Here is a 20,027-nt window from a genome sequence, read left to right as displayed (position 1 = left end):
GCAATTCTCCTGCCTCAGCCTCCCGAGTAGCTGGGATTACAGGTAGAGACAAGGTTTCACCATGTTGGCCAGGCTGGTCTCGAACTCCTGACCTCAGGTAATCTGCCTGCCTAAGCCTCCCAAAGTGCTGGGATTACAGGTGTGAGCCACCTCGCCATGGGGGCTTGTTGTACAGATAATTTAATCACCCAGGTACTAAGCCTAGTACCCATTTGTTATTTTTTCTGATCCTCTCCCTCCTCCAAGACTCCACTCTCTGATAGGGCCCAGTGTGTGTTGCTCACCTCCATATGTCCATGTGTTCTCGTCATTTAGCTCCCATTTACAAGTAAGAACATGGAGTATTTGGTTTTCTGTTCCTGTGTTAGTTTCCTAAGCATAATGGCCTCCAGCTCCATCCATGTTCCTGCAAAAGATATGATCTCATTTTTTTAACGGCTGCATAGTATTCCATAGTATATATGTACCATGTTTTCTTTATTCAGTCTACCATTGATGGACATTTAGGTTGATTCCATGTCTTTGCAATTGTGAATAGTGTTGCCATAAACATACGTGTGCATGTGTCTTTATCATAGAGTGATTTATATTGCTTTGGGTGTATGCCTAATGATAGGATTACTGGATGGGATGCGATTTCTATTTTAGATTTTTGAGGAATCATCACACTGCTTTCCACAATGATTGAACTAATTTACACTTTCAACAGCCATGCATAAGCATTTCTTTTTTTCTATTTACTCACCAGCATCTGTTATTTTTTTACTTTTCATTAATAGCCATCCTGACTGGTGTAAGATGGTATCTCATTGTGGTTTTGATTTGCATTTCCCTAATGATCAGTGATGCTGAGCTTTTCTTCATATGATTACATGTGTGTCTTCTTTTAAAAAGTGTCTGTTCATGTCCTTTGCCCACTTTTTAATGGGTTTGGGTTTTTTTTTTCTTGTAAATTTAAGTGTCTTATAGATGCTGGATATTAGACCTTTGTCAGACACATAATTTGCAAGAATTTTCTCCCATTCTGTTGTCTGTTCACTCTGTTGATAGTATCCTTGGCTGTGCAGAAGCTCTTTAATTTTATTAGATCCCATTTGTCAATTTTTGCTTTTGTCGCATTGCTTTTGGCATCTTTGTCATGAAATCTTTGCCCATTCCTACGCCCAGGACATGTTACCTAGGTTGTCTTTCAGATTTTTATAGTTTTGGGTTTTATGTTCAAGTGTTTAATCTATCTTGAGTTAATTTTTGTATATAGTGTAAGGAAGAGGTCTAGTTTCAATCTTCTGCTTATGACTAGCCAGTAATCCCAACACCATTTATTGAATAGGGAATCATTTCCCCCTTGTTTGTTTTTGTCAAGTTTATTGAAGATCAGATAGTTATAGGCTTGCGGTCTTATTTCTGGTCTTATTTCTATTCTTTTCTATTGGTCTATGTTTCTGTTTTTGTAACAGTACTATGCTGTTTTGATTACTATAGCCCTGTAGTATAGTTTGAAGATTGTTAACTTGATGCCTCCAGTTTTGTTCTTCTTATTTATTTATTTATTGGAGTGTGGTGGCGCAGTCTCAGTTCACTGCAACCTCCCAGGCCGGAGTGCAGTGGCATGATCTTGGTTCACTGCAACCTCCACCTCCCAGGTTCAAGCAATTCTCCTGCCTCGGCTTCCTGAGTAGCTAGGACTACAGGCGTGCACCACCACGCCCAGCTAATTTTTTATTTTTAGTAGAGACAAGGTTTCACCATGTTGGCCAGGCTGGTCTCGAACTCCTGACCTCAGGTGATCCACCCACCTTGGCCTCCCAAAGTGGTGGGATTACAGGAGTGAGCCCCCACACCCGACCCAGTTTTGTTCTTTTTGGTTAGGATTGCCTTGTCTATTTGGGCTCTTTTTTGGTTCCATACGAATTTTAAAATAGTTTTTTCTAGTGTTTTTTGTTGTTGTTGTTGTTGTTTGTTTGTTTGTTTTTTGAGAGAGTCTCACTCTGTCACCCAGGCTGGAGTGCAGTGGCACTATTTTGGCTCACTGCAACCTCTACTTCCTGGGTTCAAGCGATTCTCTTGTCTCAGCCTCCCAAGTAGCCAGGGCTACTAGTACATGCTACCATGCCTGGTTAGTTTTTTCTAGTTCTGCAAAGAATGTCAATGATAATTTAATAGGAATAGCATTGAATCTATAAATTGCTTTATACAGTATGGTCATTTTAAGGATATTGATTCTTCCTATCCATGAGCATGGAATATTTTTCTCTTTGTATCATCTCCGGTTTCTTTGAGCAGTGTTTTGTAGTTCTCCTTGTAGAGATTTTTCACCTCCCTGGTTAGCTGTATTCCTAGGTATTTTATATTTTTTTGTGGCAGTTGTGAATGGAATTGCATTTCTTATTTAGCTCTCAGCTTCACTGTTATTAGTGTATAGGAATGTTAGTGATTTTGCACATTTATTTTGTATCCTGAGACTTTGCTGAAGTTTTTGTTTGTTTGTTTTTTGCTTTTTTTTTTTTTAATCAGCTTAAGGAGCTTTTGGGCTGAGACTATGTAATTTTCTAGATATAGGATCATGTCATCTGCAAACAGGGATAATTTGACTTCCTGTCTTCCTATTTGGATGTCCTTTATTTCTTTCTCTTGCCTGATTGCCCTGGACAGAACTTCCAATACTATGTTGAATACAATTGGTGAGAGAGGGCATTCTTGTGCCAGTTTTCAGGGGGATTGCTTCCAGCTTTTGCCCATACAGTATGATGTTGGCTATGGGTTTGTCATAGATGGCTCTTATTATTTTGAGGTATGTTCCTTCAATACCTAGTGTATTGAGAGTTTTAACATGAATGGGTGTTGAATTTTATTGAAAGCCTTTTCTCCACCTATTGAGATAATCATGTGGTTTTTGTCTTTGGTTCTGTTTATGTGATGAATTGCATTTATTGATTTGAATAATATTGAACCAACCTTGCACAATGTGCTGCTGGATTCAGTTTGCCAGCATTTTGTTGAGAATTTTTGCGTCAATGTTCATCAAGGATAATGGCCTGAAGTTTTCTTTTTTTGTTGTGTCTCTGCTAGATTTTGGTATCAGGATGATGCTGGCCTCAAAGAATGAGTTAGGGAGGAGTCCCCCTCCTCAATTCTTTCTCTCTTTTTTTTCTTCTTGTGAGATGGAGTCTCCCTCTGTCACCCAGGCTGGAGTACAGTGGTGCAATCTCAGCTCACTGCAACCTCCACCTGCAGGGTTCAAGCAATTCTCCTGCCTCAGCCTCCCAAGTAGCTGGGATTACAGGCTCGTGCCACTATGCCCAGCTAATTTTTGTGTTTTTAGTAGAGACAGGGTTTCACCATGCTGGCCAGGCTGGTCTCGAACTCCTGACCTTGTGATCAGCCTGCCTCGGCCTCCTGAAGTGCCAGGATTACAGGTGTGAGCCACTGCACCTGGCCCTCAATTCTTCAGAATAGTTTCAGCAGGAATGGTACCAGCTCTTCTTTGTACAGCTGGTAGCATCTAGCTGTGAATTCATCTGGTCTGGGCTTTTTATGGTTGGTAGGCTATTCATTCCTGACTCAATTGCAGAGCTTGTTATTGGTCTGTTCAGGGATTCAGTTTCTTCCTGATTCAGTCTTGGGAAGCCGTATGTGTCCAGGAATTTATCCATTTCTTCTGGATTTTCTAGTTTATGTGCACGGAGGTGTTCATAATATTCTCTGATGATTATTTGTATTTCTGTGGGGTCAGGGGTAATATCCTCTTTGACATTTCTGATTGTGTTTGTTTGTTTTTTGAGACAAAGTCCCACTCTGTTGCCCAGGCTAGAGTGCAGTAGCATGACCTTGGCTCACTGCAACCTCCATCTCCCAGCTTCAAGTGATTCTCCTGCTTTAGCCTCCCACGTAGCTGGGATTACAGGCATGTGCCACCACAGCCAGCTAATTTTTGTATTTTTATAAGAGATGGGGTTTCACCACATTGGCCAGGCTGGTCTGAACTCCTGACCTCAAGTGATCCCCTGCTTCGGCCTCCCAAAGTGCTGGGATTACAGGCGTGAGTCACCATGCCTGACCCTGATTGTGTTTATTTGAATCTTCTCTGTTTTCTTCTTTATTAGTCTAGCTAGTGGTCTATTTTAATTTTTTCCCAAAAAAAAAGCTCCCGGATTCATTGATCTTTTGAGTGTTTTTCATGCCTCAATCTCATTCAGTTTAGCTCTGATTTTGGTTCTTTGTCTTCTGCTAGCTTTGGGATTGGTGGACTCTTGGTCTCTAGTTCTTTTAGCTGTGATGCTAGGTTGTCAAATTGAGATCTTTCTAACTTTTTGATATGGGCATTTAGTTCTTGTTTTTGTTGTTGTTGTTGTTGTTTGTTTGTTTGTTTTGAGATGGAGTCTCTCACTCTGTTGCCCAGGCTAGAGTGCAGTGCCGTAATCTCTGCTCACTGCAACCTCTGCCTGCCAGGTTCAAGTGATTCTCCTGCCTCAGCCTCCTGAGTAACTGGGACTACAGGCGCGCACCACCACGCCCCGTTAGTTTTTTGTATTTTTAGTAGAGACAGGGTTCACCATGTTGGTCAGGCTGGTCTTGAGCTCAACTGATCTGCCTGCCTCAGCCTCCCAAAGTGCTGGGATTATTAGCATAAGCCACCATGCTCAGCCTGATTAGTTCTATAAATTTAGTTCTATTAATTTAGTTCTATAGATTTCCCTTTTAACATTGCCTTATCTGTGTCTCAGAGATTCTGGTATGTTGAATCTTTGTTCTCATTAGTTTCAAAGAACTTCTTGATTTCTGCCTTGATTTCATTCTTTACCCAGAAGTCATTCAGGAGCAGGTTATTCAAATACCATGGAACTGCATGGTTTTGAGTGAATTTCTTAGCCTTGATTTATAATTCAATTGCACCATGGTCTAGAAATTGGTTATTATGATGTCAGTTCTTTTTTATTTCCTGAGGAATGTTTTACTTCTGATTATTTGATGATTTTAGAGTATGTGCCATGTGGCGGCAAGGAGAAGAATGTATATTCAGTTGGTTTTGCTGGAGAGTTCAGTAGACGTCTATCAACTCCATTTGGTCCAGTGCTGAGTTCAGATCCTAAATATCTTGATTAATTTTCTGTCTCAATGATCTGTCTAATATTGTCAGCAAGGTTTAAAGTCTCCCACTATTATTATGAGGAAGTTTAAGGCCATTTGAAGACCTCTAAGTACTTGTTTTATGAATCTGGGTGTTCCTGTGTTGGCTGCTTATATATTTAGGATAGTTAATCTCCTTGTTGAACTGAACCTTTTACCATCATGTAATGTCCTTCTTTGTCTTTTTTTTTTTTTTTTTTTTCCTGAAACGGAGTCTCGCTCTGTCGCCCAGGCTGGAGTGCAGTGGCCGGATCTCAGCTCACTGCAAGCTCCGCCTCCCGGGTTCACACCATTCTCCTGCCTCAGCCTCCCAAGTAGCTGGGACTACAGGTGCCCACCACCTCGCCCAGCTAGTTTTTTGTATTTTTTAGTAGAGACGGGGTTTCACTGTGTTAGCCAGGATGTTCTCGATCTTCTGACCTCGTGATCTGCCCTCCTTGGCCTCACAAAGTGCTGGGATTACAGGCTTGAGCCACCGTGCCCGGCCCCTTCTTTGTCTTTTTTATCTTTGTTGGCTTAAAGTCTATTTTGTCTGAAGCTAGGATTGCAACCCCTGCTTTTTTTCCGTTTTCCATTTGCTTGGTAGAGTTTTCTGCATCCTTTTATTTTAAGCCTATGCAAGTCATTACATGTGAGATGGGTCTCTTGAAGACAGCATGCCAATGAGTCTTGATTCTTTATCCAGCTTGCCATGCTGCACCTTTTAATTGGGACATTTGGCCCATTTACATTCAAGGTTAATATCTATATGTGTGGATTTGATTCTCTTATCATGATGTTAGCTGGTTATTTTGCAGACTTGTTTATGTGGTTCCTTTATAGTGTCACTGGTCTATGTACTTCAGTGTGTTTTTGTAGTGGCTGGTAATGGTCTTTCCTTTCCATATTCAGTGCTTCCTACAGGAGCTCTTGTAAGGCAGGTCTGGTGGTAACAAATTCCCTCAGCATTTGTATGTCTGAAAAGGTGTCCAAAAAGGATCTTATTTTTCCTTTGCTTATGAAGCTTAGTTTGGCAAAATATGAAATTCTGGGTTGGAATTTCTTTTCTTTAAGAATGTTGAATATTGGTCCCCAGTCTCCTCTGGCTTATAAGGTTTCTGCTGAGAGGTCTGCTGTTAATCTGATAGGCTTCCCCTTGTAGGTAACCTGGCCTTTCTCTTTACCTGCCTTTAACATTTTTTCTTTCATTCCAGCCTTAAAGAATCTGATGATTATGGGTGTTCGGGATGAACTTCTTGTGAAGTGTCTTACTGGAGTTTTCTGCATTTCCTAAATTTGAATGTTGGCCTCTCTAGCTGGGTTGGGGAAGTTCTCATGAATGATATCTTGAAATATGTTTTCCAAGTTGGTTCTATTCTCCCCATCTCTTTCAGGGATAACAATGAATCATAGATTTGGTCTCTTTTACATAATCTTACATAAGATTACGTAAACTAAACCTAAACATGAGGGTTAGTTCATTCCTTTTCATTCCCTTTTCTCTATTCTTGTCTGACTATCTTATTTCAGAAAGCCAGTCTTCAAGCTCTGAGATTCTTTCCTCTGCTTGGTCTATTCTGCTATTAATACTTGTGATTGCATTATGAAATTCTTGTATTATGTTTTTCAGTTCTATTGGATTGGCTATTTTCTTTTCTATACTGGCTATTTTTTCTGTCAACTCCTGCATTGTTTTATCATGATTTTTAGCTTTCTTGGATTGGGTTTCAACATATTCCTGCAGCTCAATGATCTTCATTCTTGTCCATATTCTGAATTCTATTTCTGACATTTCAGCCATCTCAGCCTTCTTTAGAACGCTTGCTGAAGAGGGGATGCAGTCGTTTGGAGGAAAGAAAGTACTCTGGCTTTCTGAGCTGTCTTGCACTAATTCTTTCTCATATTTGTGGCCGCATCTTCATTCAATCTTTGAAGTTGCTGACCTTTGTATATATTTTTTTCTTTTATCCTATTTGATGACCCTGAGGATTTGACTGTGGTATAAGGTGGATTCCACTGACTGGTTTTGTTTCTGGAAGATTTTAGGGGTCCAGCACTCAGCCCTCAACTCCTGGACTGTATGCTGTAACTCTAGGGGACTTGTATTGGGCCCTGACTTTGTTCTCTGACTCCTCAAGGTTAGGAATCCACTGCACTGTAAGGGGGTGGAGTGAGGTGCTCCTGGACTGCTGGTCACTACACTCTGATGGATGGTGTCAGCCAAAGCATTTAGTAGTGCAGTGACAGCAGATCCATCCTCATTTGCACATGCCAGTGGCAGTGGTAGTGGCAGCTGTAGCAAAGAGCTAGCAGGTGGCAGGGTGTCTGCCTCACCACAGTGGTGGAGGCAACAAAGCTGGGGATGTGCAGGGGTCCTCTGCTGGTGACTCTGCATGTGATCGTGCTGGAGGTGGTGTTGGCTTGGGGGCAGAGTGCTGGCAGGTGCAGGTCTGGGTACCTTCTCTGTGCCCCACAAACAGGAGTGGTCACCTAGGGTGAAGGGTGGGATGCTGACAGGGGCTGGGCTGGCCGGCTCTGTGTTCGCCAAGGCTCCATCTGCAATGGTGATCGGTGAGGGAATGGGGGTGGTTGCATTCCCACACTGGCAGGTCAAGGAATGCAAAACCCACCCAGGCAGACGCGTGCCAACAAAGTGATGTGTGGAGCTGCTATGGACCCCGGGGAAGCTGCAGTTTGGGGAGGGAGTGTGTGGGCTTGTGTGTGGCTGTAGGGGCCACCCCTCTGGAGCTCTCCACCAGTCACACACAGTCCACCAGTGCAGAAGCTATGGTGTGGGACCCCAGGGCACCTGAAGCTGACTTGCAAGCAGACATAGCCAGGCTGGGGCCCGTCAGTGCCAGCAGACCAAGGGGTGCTCAGGTCCAACTGGCCCTGTCTGGTGGACAAGACCACCCTGCAGAATTCAGGTCCATCAGTTCCCCTAGGGCAGAAGTCTCTTATGGGAGCAAGTTCAATCTAGGGGGATTGACATCCCTGGCTGTGCTCTGCTACAGATGCTCCCACATGAAATCTTCTGGGCTCCACATCCGCTGGTGTGCTGCCCCTATCACTTCCCTAAGCAGCTCTCCCTGCCAAATTGAGTGTCTGTTGTGGTCCAGGGGTCTCTTCCTGACAGGGTTCCAGAGGCCAATGGTGAGAGTGGATTGCTCCTTGCCAGTTCAACTCTCCCATTCCCCCGGAGCTCTTGGGGGCCAGGAAGGAGCCCAGGTGTGCTTAGCCTTGTGTAGGGTTCCCAGCTTTCTCCTGCTTCAGCCCAGCTTTTGTATTTTCCTCCACCCACTCAGTGCCTTCCCTCACAGTAAGGGTTTTCAATTGCTATTATTGAGTGTCACAAAACATGACAAACGTCCATTGGTATCCTCTCCTTCAGGACCCTGTTTAGGGTCACAAACTTGGGATGTTGACCCAGTTTAAATGTTCTAGGCTTAAAAAATAGAGGGACAAAGGCAATGTCAAGGGCAGGAAATACTTTGTGTGTAGATCTGCTCTTATCCCCCAAACACACAAAAGCAAGCTTTGCATACTAGCCCCCAGCAGCAAAATTGCTAGTCATTGCTTTGCCTCTTCCTTTTCCACATGAGCCTTCCAGATCTTCTAGCTACCCCTCACCTGAAATATATACGGGGCACCAGAACCAGGCTCTCCAGTCTGTCCTGTTCACCACTGCAATCTTGTCACTCAGGCCACGGTGCAGTGGCACAGTAACAGCTCACTGTAGCCTCAAACTCTTAGGCTCAAGTGATCCTCACACTTCAGCCTCCCAAGTAGCTGGGACTTCAGGAATGCACCCCTACTCCCAGCTAATTTTTAAATTTTTTGTAGAGATAGTGTCTCCCTAAGTTGCCCAGGCTAGTTTTGAACTCCTGGGTCTTGAACTCCTGGGCTCAAGCAATCCCCCCACCTCAGCCGCACAGAATGCTGGGATTACAGGCATGAGCCTCCATGCCCAGCCTCACACATGTCGCTTCTGGCTCAAAAAAGATTTCAGTGGCCACTCATTGTCCATATCAACCAAACTTTTTTTTTTTTTTTTTGAGACGGAGTTTCGCTCTTGTTGCCCAGGCTGGAGTGCAATGGCATGATCTTGGCTCACCGCAACCTACGCCTCCCAGGTTCAAGTGATTCTCCTGCCTCAGCCTTCCGAGTAGCTGGGATTACAGGCATGCACCACCAAGCCCAGCTAATTTTGTATTTTTAGTAGAGACGGAGTTTCACCATGTTAGTCAGGCTGGTCTTGAACTCCTGACCTCAAGTGATCCACCCACCTTGGCCTCCCAGGTGGGATTACAGGCATGAGCCACTGTGCCCGGCCCAACCAAACTCTTTAGCTTGATTTTCAGGAACTTTATAGTCTGGACACAACTCGTGCTGGCTTGGAATGCATCTCAACTATATTTCCCTGTATTCCTTTCCTTGTATGTTTCCCATTAGGAAGGGCCCTGAGGAAGATTCTTGGGAGATTTGAAGGGCACAAGGGAAGCAGCAGCCAAGCCTGAAATTTCTTTCCCTTGGATCTTCCTTTAGCTTCTCCAACTCTTAGGACAGGTTTAAGTGTTCAGTTCTTTGACAAAGGGCCCCAGCTTCTGCAGAACAGCCTTGACACCAAGATCAGAGACAAGAAAAACTGACACATCTTTTAGTTAGTTCATCCTTGTAGGTTTCTCTCATCCAAGAGAATTCAGGATTTCACTGGCCTCTGAGGAAACTCATAAGATGAACCATTTCTGTTTTATTCCTAAATAAGTGGAGATTTTAAAGTTCAGGCAAGAGTCAAGCCATCACAGTTTCTCACTAACCACACCATTGTCATTATATCCCTCCAGGGTACATGCTTCTGAGAACCACAGGACAGATACTGAGACCTATGTACAGGCAGTGGAGGAAACAAGAGGCAGGCTTGCTGGGATCTTAAAGTTGAGAAAGCTTCAAATGGTGATGGCAAATCACTGAGGCTCCAGTAATATTTAGTGTTTTCATTTCACAATGAAAGAAAGATTAAATAAGGTGTAGTAATTTTTATGCTAAAAGTTTATAAACGTATGCAAAAGTAGACTGAATGGTTTCCTATCCATGTACCCATCACCTGACTTCTACAATTATCAACTCAAGGCCAGCCTCATCTCATCTATACCGCAGTCATTCCCCATGAGCTGCTTTTTTTTTTTTTTTTTTTTGAGACAGGGTCTTGCTCTGTTGCCCAGGCTAGAGTGCAGTGGCTTGATCACAGCTCACTACTGCCTCAACTTTCTGGACTCAAGTGATCCTCCCACTCCAGCCTCCCAAAGTGCTGGGATTACAGGTGTGAGTCGCTGCACCCAGTCAACCTGCATAATTTTGATGCAAATCTCAGATATCATAACATTTGATTTGTAGTATTTCAGGATATGTCTCTAAAAGAAGGTGGCTCTAGGGGGAGAACTTACAATACTGTTAACTCACCTACAAAATTAAGAATAATTCCTGAGGTCGGGCGTGGTGGCTCTTGCCTGTAATCCCAGCACTTTGGGAGGCGCAGGTGGGCGGATCAGGAGGTCAGGAGATCAACACCATCCTGGCTAACACTGTGAAACCCGGTCTCTGCTAAAAATATAAAAAATTAGCTGGGCGTGGTGGCGGGCGCCTGTAGTCCCAGCTACTTGGGAGGCTGAGGCAGGAGAATGGCATGAACCTGGGAGGTGGAGCTTGCAGTGAGCCGAGATCGCACCAGACAGAGCGAGACTCAAAAAAAAAAAAAAAAAAGAATAATTCCTGAATGTCTTCAAATATCTAGTTTGTGTTTACATTTCCCTGGATGTTTTATACATTTTTTAAGAACATAAACTTTATTTAGCAAGTTAATTGATTCAGGTTTATGTTTCTGATTTCCTAGTAAATTATCAACTGCTTGAGCCGTGGGACTATTTTGTTTATGCCTCCTTCTGAGTGCTTTGCCCCCATATGTATGCCCAGACTTCACAGCAAAGGTAATTAATTAAACGTATAATAAAATAGCTCTTTAATAAGGTTTTACGTAACTACACATTCACAAATTAGGAAAAATTATCACACTACCTGTTCAGATTTTGATACTGAAAACAAGGATAATATAGATCCTTAATTTCTTGAATTAAATAGGAATGAAAATGGCACATGTAGTATAATTAGGTAATTGCAAATCTGAAAACTCTGGCTATTAAAAATCTCTCATGTGGCTATCCTAATTTCTGACTACTTGAGAAACTGATTTTCCAAAGAGTGATGTACTCTGTCAGTTTGGACACAATATCAAGCATCACCAAAGAAAAGTAGCAGAACATTTCTTTTAGGAGAAAGATGCATTTTATAAATTGTAATAAAAAAATTGAAGATTTGCCTTGGATTAACTCAAGATAAATAACTTCAAATATCTACACATGATGGATGTTCCCTTTTGTACCTCCCTCTACCTGTTTCTCTTGTCCATTTCTCCTCCAATCCTAGTTCCTTATTAGAGTGGACAAATATGGGTTTGTAGGATAAAAAAAACAGAGGGTCAGGCACAATGGCTCATTCCTGAAATCCCAGCAATTTGGGAGGCCGAGGCGGGTGGATCACTTGAGCCCAGGCATTCGGGACCAGCCTGGGCAATGAGGCAAAACCCTATCTCCACAAAAAATGCAAAAAATAGCCGGGTTTGGTGGTGCACACCTGTAATAGTCACAATTACTAGGGAGGCTAAGGTGGGAGGATCGCTAACCCCAGGAGGCAGAGGTTGCAGTGAACCATGATCACACCACTGCACTCCAGCCTGGGTGACAGAGACCCTGTCCCCCCCCAAGAAAAGGTAAAATGAAGTAAAATATAATTTTCTCTCATTAAATCTTACTTCTCTTTTTGCTTAAAATACTATACTATACTATAATAATACTATAACTTTTTTTTTTTGAGACAGAGTCTCGCTCTGTTGCCAAGGCTGGAGTGCAGTGGCGCGATCTCGGCTCACCAATCTAAGCTCACTGCAAGCTCCAGTCTCCTGCCTCATCCTCCCGAGTAGCTGGGACTACAGGCGCCCGCCACCACGCCCGGCTAATTTTTTGTATTTTTTAGTAGAGATGGGGTTTCACTGTATTAGCCAGGATGGTCTCGATCTCCTAACCTTGTCATCTGTCCACCTCGGCCTCCCAAAGTGCTGGGATGGTGTGAGCCACTGCACCCAGTCTTTTATTATTATTTTTTTTTGAGATGTAGTTTCACTCTTGTTGCCCAGGCTGGAGTGCAATGGTATCTCAGCTCATTGCCACCTCCACCTCCTGGCTTCAAGTTATTCTCCTGCCTCAGCCTCCCCAGTAGCTGGGATTACAGGTGCACACCACCACACCCTGCTAATTTTTGTATTTTTGGTGAGACTGGGTTTCACCATGTTGGTCAGGCTGGTCTCAAACTCCTGACCTCAGGTGATCTACTTTCCTCAGCTTCCCAAAGTGCTGGGATTACAGGTGTGAGCCGCCACACCCAGCCACTGTAAAATATTTAATAACATGTCCTTACACATTTAGGCCTTTACTATATATTTTCTGAATATATTTGAAAATCATTCATTCATTAAATTCAACAAGTATTTATTGAAGACCTACTTCATCCAATGAGTATTTTTCCTAACTTAGAAAAGGGCCAAATTATTTCTTAAATTATGAAATATAACAAGTATACATAAAAGTGCAAAAAGTAGGCCAGGCACCTTGGCTCATGCCTGTAATCCCAGCACTTTGGGAGGCTGAGGCAGGTGGACCACCTGAGGTCAGGAGTTCGAGAGCAGCCTGGCCAACATGGTGAAACCCCATCTCTTTTAAAAATACCCAAAATCAGCCGGGCGTAGTGGCAGGTGCCTGTAACCCCAGCTACTCAGGAGACAGAGATTGGAGAATCACTTGAACCTGGGAGGCGGAAGTTACAGTGAGCTGAGATTGCGCCATTGCACTCCAGCCTGGGCAACAAGAGCGAAACTCCATCTCAAAAAAAAAAAAAGCAAAAACCCAAGTGTGCAGCTTAACAGATTGTTGTGAAATTACCCACTGTGTAGTCACCTTCCTACCTAGGTCAAGACACAGAACATCACCAGCTTCCCAGAGCACCAACACTTGCATTCTGAACGCTACCCCTCCCAGCCCTCCAGTGGTCACCAGGACACAGGCTGATGTTCCAGGATACTTAGGAACCTCCAGGACCCCGGCTTGTATGGGCCCCTTCCAAGTCCCTAGTCATTTGATTTTTGTAAAATTTCAAAAGTAAACATTCTACCACATTTGGCTAAGACTGCCGTGTACTTTCAAAACTATTTTTGTATATGTCATTTCACACTCTTTTTCTTAAATAAGTTCTCTCCAAATTGTATAAGCTTCAGGACCTGCAAAACCTGGATCTGCCTCTGGAATTACTTTCCTGTTAAGTATTCTTTGCTTCTAGAGGGATTACACAATCTGAAACTTCATTTTCCAACATGAAGTGTTCCAACAATTTCCACGGGCGCTAACCCTCGACTGATCACTTTGCTACTTGGAGAGAGGAGCTGACTTACCTTTCATGGGGCCTGGAAAGTAATTGGTGGTTGGGTTTCCCAGCAGTGGACCACCAGAGCTGGGCGATACCTCAGCTTGCCTTGCTTCTTTGTTTGTATTTTCCTCATCTCCCCCTTCCCGCTGTGCACCTGTCCCATCCTTTCTGTGTAATTAATTGAGGAAGGCAAAGAGTAGTAGTCTCTGTAGAAACCTGTTTGGAGGCTTTGTAGTTTCCACAGCATGTTAGATGACATGGAATCTCAGATACTACTCTGGATTTAATTTGACAACAATGAAATACTCAATGGTGTTTTGAAAGCAAAGGACCTGCCAGGTGTGGCGGCTCACGCCTGTAATCCCAGCACTTTGAGAGGCCAAGGTGGAAGGATCATGAGGTCAAGAGATCGAGACCATCCTGCCCAATGTTGTGAAACCCTGTCTCTGCTAAAAATACAAAGATTAGCCGGGTGTGGGGGTGAGTGTCTGTAGTCCCAGCTAGTCGGAAGGCTGAGGCAGGAGAATCACTTGAACCCGGGAGGCGGAAGTTGCAGTGACCTGAGATCGCACCACTGTACGCCAGCCTGGGGGACAGAGTGAGACTATGTCTCAAAAAAACAAAAACAAACAAAAAACAGAAAGCAAAGGACTCCTGGGGAAAGTGTCCAAGGGAGAGAAGGGAATTCTCATATGTAAATTAATTCTTATGAAAACCCCAGAAGTAAGTAATAGTGTTATGGGAAAGGGGTCTCAATCCAGTCCCCAAGAGAGGGTTCTTGGATCTCACGCAAGAAAGAATTCAGGACGAATCTATAAAGTGAAAGCAAGTTTATTAAGAAAGTAAAGAAACAAAAGAACCACTACTCCATAGGCAGAGCAGCCTTGGCTTGCTTCTTTGTGAGGGTGACCCATGGAGGGGCAGCAAGACTGGTGAATCATCTTCCCAGCTAGTTCCTCCAAGGCAGAGCTGCCGACCAAGGCCAGCTTGGTCAGGCACACGGAATATTTACCATGAATCTAAGAGTTGGCCAAAATTTCAAAATCAGGAGATTTCATGCAAAAAGTTGGAAGTTGTGACCGCCCTGAGCCCACATTCCCGCCTAGCCTGGCACTAGCTGGGTGGGGCTGAGGAGCAGCTGCTCTCCAACGTCCAAAGCTCACCAAACCTCTCCTCCCCTTTACCCCATGCTGCCTCACTCACTGCTGTCTGTGTGCTTGTCCCTTTCCCATTTGCATTTGCAAAGCCTGTTCTAACCTAACGCGGTTTCCGTAGTGATCTTTAAACATTAAATTTGAAGCTAACAAGGAACAGGTTCCCCCAAAATACCCCAAGATGACTTTCTTGCCAATAGTCCCTGAACTCTTTACAAAGGGGCTAGCAAGGCACCTCCCCAAGTGGAGTTAAACTATGTAAATGTACACAAAACAAATAAGATTAGAAATATTCAAAGGTTCATCTCCAGTGAAATAACTTTCCAGCCAGAAGCAGTAAGAAGCAGCTAAGCCTAACTAACTACAGATCTGATCTGTGGTTCTTGATTTTTCATATGTATAAAAATCTCTCTGGACGTCTTGCTGAGCCTCACCTGCAAGATTCTGATGCCAGAGATGTAGGGTGGGGCTGAGAGTTTGCATTTCTAATAACTTCCCAGGTAGTGCTGCTGCTGCTGGCCCTGGACCACCTGTTGAACATCACTGATGCATGTCACTCAAAATGCAGTCCTCAGGCTGCGTGTGGTGGCTCATACTTGTAATCCTAGCATTTTGGGAGGCCGAGATGGGCGGATTACCTGAGGTCGGGAGTTCAAGACCAGACTGACCAACGTGGAGAAACCCTGTCTCTACTAAAAATACAAAATCAGCTGGGGATGGTGGCACATGCTTGTAATCCCAGCTACTTGGGGGGCTGAGGCAGGAGAATCAGTTGAACCTGGGAGGCGGAGGTTGCAGTGAGCCAAGACCATGCCATTGCCCTCCAACCTGGGCAACAAGAGCAAAACTCCATCTCAAAATAAAATAAACGCAGTCCTCGGGCTGCAAGCCTGGCAGCTTGTTAGAAATGGAGACTCTCTCATCCCTTCTCCACACCAGTGGAATTGGTGGCTGCAGGTGGTTAGTAGGAATGTTACATTTTGAGATGCACTAGACCAACTCATTGTTCCCAAACTTTCCTGGTCAGAACAACTTGGAGCATTTGTTAAGTATACAGAATGCCAGGCCTTTCCCTTAGAGATTCTAATTCAGAAATCTACTTTTGGCAAGCACTCCAGGTGATTCCTGTCATCAAACAATTTTAGGGAAAACAGGCTAATGGTATTAATACATCTAAAGAAAGAATATGTCAACAAAATGGAGATGAGCAAGTGAAGGAGAAAAATGGGAACTCTGCAGGGAGAGAACTCCTAGCGTGTATCTTCAACCTGTAGCCCCCATATGCATGCATTCCTTTTGTGGAGAGACATGTATCAAATTGTCATATCCTCTGCAGAACAAAACCATGTGCCATCTTCCTTTTATTCGGGTCCCTGCTCATCAAGGAACCTCATCATTATAATTTGGCTTCCATCCTCTTTTCACTCAGGAGAAACACACAAATCAGATCAATATAAATATTCTGATTTGAGCGAGAGGTACATTTCTCGCTGTGAATCAAGAAGTCATAAAAAGGCCAGGCACAATGGCTCACGCCTGTAATCTCAACACTTTGGGAGTCCGAGGTGGGAGGATCGCTTGAGACCCAGAGTTCAAGACCAGCCTGGGCAAAAAAGTGAGACTACAAAAATAATAAATAAATAAAAAACAGCTGGGCATGGTAGTGCATGCCTGTGGTTTCAGCTACTTGTGGGGCTGACGTGCGAGGGCCACTTGAGCCCAGGAGGCTGAGGCTGATGTAAGCTGTCATGATGACCATTGCACTCTAGCCTGGGTGACAGAGCAAGATCCTGTCTAAAAAAGATAAATATAAAAAAGAAGAAATCATAACTAAAGTGTTGATACATTATACTGTTTGTTTTATTAGTGTATCTAAGAAATCAAGTCACTTTGTTTTAACAGCAATGTGAAATTTCTGTTTGAGGAAGAGACAAATATTTCTGCTCATAAAGGAGTTTCCTAAATGTGGATTCCACTGTGCAGTTTTTAACTTCTTTAAACATTCACTTAAGCAAGTCAGATTTTTTTTTGGAAAGGAGAATTACATTAGCAAATAATAAAAATGTGCAAAAAATACAAGAATAAAAACATCTGAAAAAGCAGGGTTGATGATAAGAGTTTCTAAACTGGTATATTCTTTCAGTGTTCATAAATGTAATATTGCCCTTGGTGAGTCACATCTTTCTCATTAATCCATCTCCCTGATGTTCTAGGAGGAGGGTGAAATTTTGTCCTTGTGTATATAAGACGTAAACTGTCACAGACCCCACCTCCTAAGTACATTTCTCCAAATTTCAGAAACTTCCAAAGCCCTTTCATGAAATGCAAACCTCTGAACGTTGGCCCGCACTGCCTGTTCCTCTATTCACCACTTAATCCCAGAATTTTCATCTGCGAAGTTAACAAATTCCTCAGCAATGTTGAAACACATTATTCCTATTAAGGTTTCAAGTGATTAGTCTTCTTCTGTAAGTTAAGCAATCAGAGGATCAGTGAGTCTGAAGAAATGTTTTAATATAAACTCCCATTCTAAATAGATTTTTATTATTATTTTTTTTTTTTGGCTGAGTTTCGCTCTGTCGCTCAGTGGCGCGATCATGGCTCACCGCAGCCTCAAACTCCTAAGTTCAGCCAATCCTCCCACTTCAGCTTCCCAAGTAGCTGACACCACAGGTGCCTGCCACTATGCTCAGTTAATTTTTTAAATTATTTGTAGGGATAGGGTCTCCCTACCAGGCTGGTCTTTAACTCCTGAACTCCTGGGGTCAAGCAATCCCCCTGCCTCCTCCTTCCAAAATTCTGGGATTACAGGCGTGAGCCACTGCTCCTAGCCTGGTGGTTTCACCTTCTTATCATTTGTGTGTTCACTGGAGTAGCACTTTTAACTGCCTGCTTTCAATAATGGAAAAAAACCATAATGCTTTTATGACATAGTTGGTAATGATAAAGGAATAACTGGGAAGAGGGAGAAGCCCCAAATTACCCTGTTTTTGTTAGTGGATTTTTGTTTCTGGGGGAGGCTGGTTTTGGAATAAGAATTATTTCTAATCTAATCTAACAGTTTAGCAAAATGGTAATGAGGGGTGGTATACATACAGAGAATGACATCAGCCATTCTTAGCAGGGAGGGAGTTGACGTCTGTGCTGTGGCTTGGAGGTGGCAGAGGAGAGTGCACACTTCACTTGGAACTCGCTGCAGGAGACTGAGCCAGTTAGAGGCACCAAGGCATTCTGAGTCCCCAGGGATCCAGCAAATGCGAGACAAATGTCAGGGTGACAAGGTAATCATCGGTATCAGGGCTATAATCTCCTAAAGGCCCAGGCACCCCTTGGTCCAGAAGGAATGGTGTCCCCAGGGACATTCCCAGGGGTTGGGGGAGGATGGGCAAGAGTGTTTCCACTCAGCCTGTGGCAGAGAGCTGACAGCTGTGGGCAGGGCCTCTTGGGATGCCCTATACTCCCAGTCTGGTGGGGAAAAACTACTAACCTCTAGGGGCAGCACCCTGGGGTCAGCCCTCAGGGATCAGTGTTTTATTAGCAGGAGGAGACTGGTACCCTACAGTTCTCTGCACTAAGCAAGGAGCAAAGCATCTGGGGACAGCCATCTCTTCTACCACACAGTTTAAATCACATTTTCCTCTTCCGGGGTATTTTGAAGTCTAGTGTGAAAATCTAGAAGTGTGTGTTTTTTTTTTTTTGAGACAAAGTCTTGCTCTGTCACCCAGGCTGGAGTGCAGTGGCATAACCTAGGCTCACGGCAACCTCTGCCTCCCAGGCTCAAGCAGTTCTCCTGCCTCAGCCTCCCAAGTAGCTGGGACTACAGGCGCATGCCACCATGCCTGGCTAATTTTTGTATCTTTTTTTAGTAGAGACAGGATTTCACCATATCAGCCAGGTTGGTCTCGAACTCCTGACCTCAGGTGAAATGCCCACCTTGGCCTCCCAAAGTGCTGGAATTACAGACATGAGCCAACACTCCCTGCCTAGAAGTGCTTTTTTGAGATCTTCTGATGAAAGATGTAATAGAGGTGCAAACATTACTGTCAACACTGTAAATACTTTCATGACAACAGCAGAAGAGCCCCGGCTAGGCAGGGCACAGATGCACATTTCACCTTCTAATATTCTTAAGAGGACTAGTTGAGGGTTAACAGTAAGTGTGCAGGAGTGAGAAGTCGATTGTGGAGGAGGAAAAGGGGGAAAGAGTTCAGCTAAATGAAAGACCGCCCTACTTGGCTGCCCAGCAGCAGGTATGATGCCTGCCCACACTGAGGCGCAAGCCAGACACAGGCTTCCTCTCCAGCACCAGCTACAAACATGTGACAACTGATGGTGGCAGGTGGAGCAAGTCCAGACCCAGCCTTCATGCAAGTGAGTTGTTCCAAGTTGACCCTGCCTTCATGCAAATGGGTGGGCCGCTGTCCCACCAGCACACAGCTCTAGCTACTGACGGAGGCTTCCCCCACAGTCCGGCAGCAACACAGTCTGTCAGTGGTTGACAGGTTCCTGGGTCACACTGGAGCAGGCTACAGCTGGGGAAGGGAGGGGAGAGAGGGGTCAGGGTGATGCATGTCCAAGCAGGATTTTTCACCATCCTAGGACCTGGGATTTTTCCTGGCAAGAGTAACCAGCTAGGCTGAATTTACGGCAGTTTCTGAATTGCTCCCTAGCAAGAACCAGAGTTGGCAATAACTACCAGGCAAGTATAAATGATTTTCCAGGTACAATGCTAAAGGCAACCTCTACATTTTCTCCTTTAATCTCCAAAACAAGCATGTGAGGTAGTGCTGCCACCTCAGATTTTACAAATAAAGCTCAGAGAGGTTAAATGACTTGCCCAAGGCAATACAGCTAATAAGTGACAAAGCTAGGGTCTGAATGCAAGAATTTTAACTGCTGTATTTCAACTACAATGCTATGTGTTCTCCCCTGTGATCAAAAAGCAATCATTGGGGTTCTTAAATGTTGTTCTTCTCTTGGTTATTAAATATCTGAGCCACGCTGCTATCAAAGAGAAGGTAGTTAGCTGCTTTTTTCCAACCAATGACTGTTTTGGGCCATGCCTGCAATGGGTCTTATCCAAGGGAGAAGTACTTTTAAGTCACGATGTGCACCATAGTCTGTTTTCCCCACCCTGACCTGTACTTTTTCTTTTTCTTTCTGAGACAGGGTCTCACTCTGTTGTCCAGGCTGGAGTGCAGTGACATGTGATCATAGAGCAAGGTAACCTCGAACTTC

Source organism: Piliocolobus tephrosceles, chromosome 2, assembly GCF_002776525.5.
Source record: "Piliocolobus tephrosceles isolate RC106 chromosome 2, ASM277652v3, whole genome shotgun sequence".
NCBI lineage: Eukaryota > Metazoa > Chordata > Mammalia > Primates > Cercopithecidae > Piliocolobus > Piliocolobus tephrosceles.
This window is presented reverse-complemented; position numbering follows the sequence as displayed.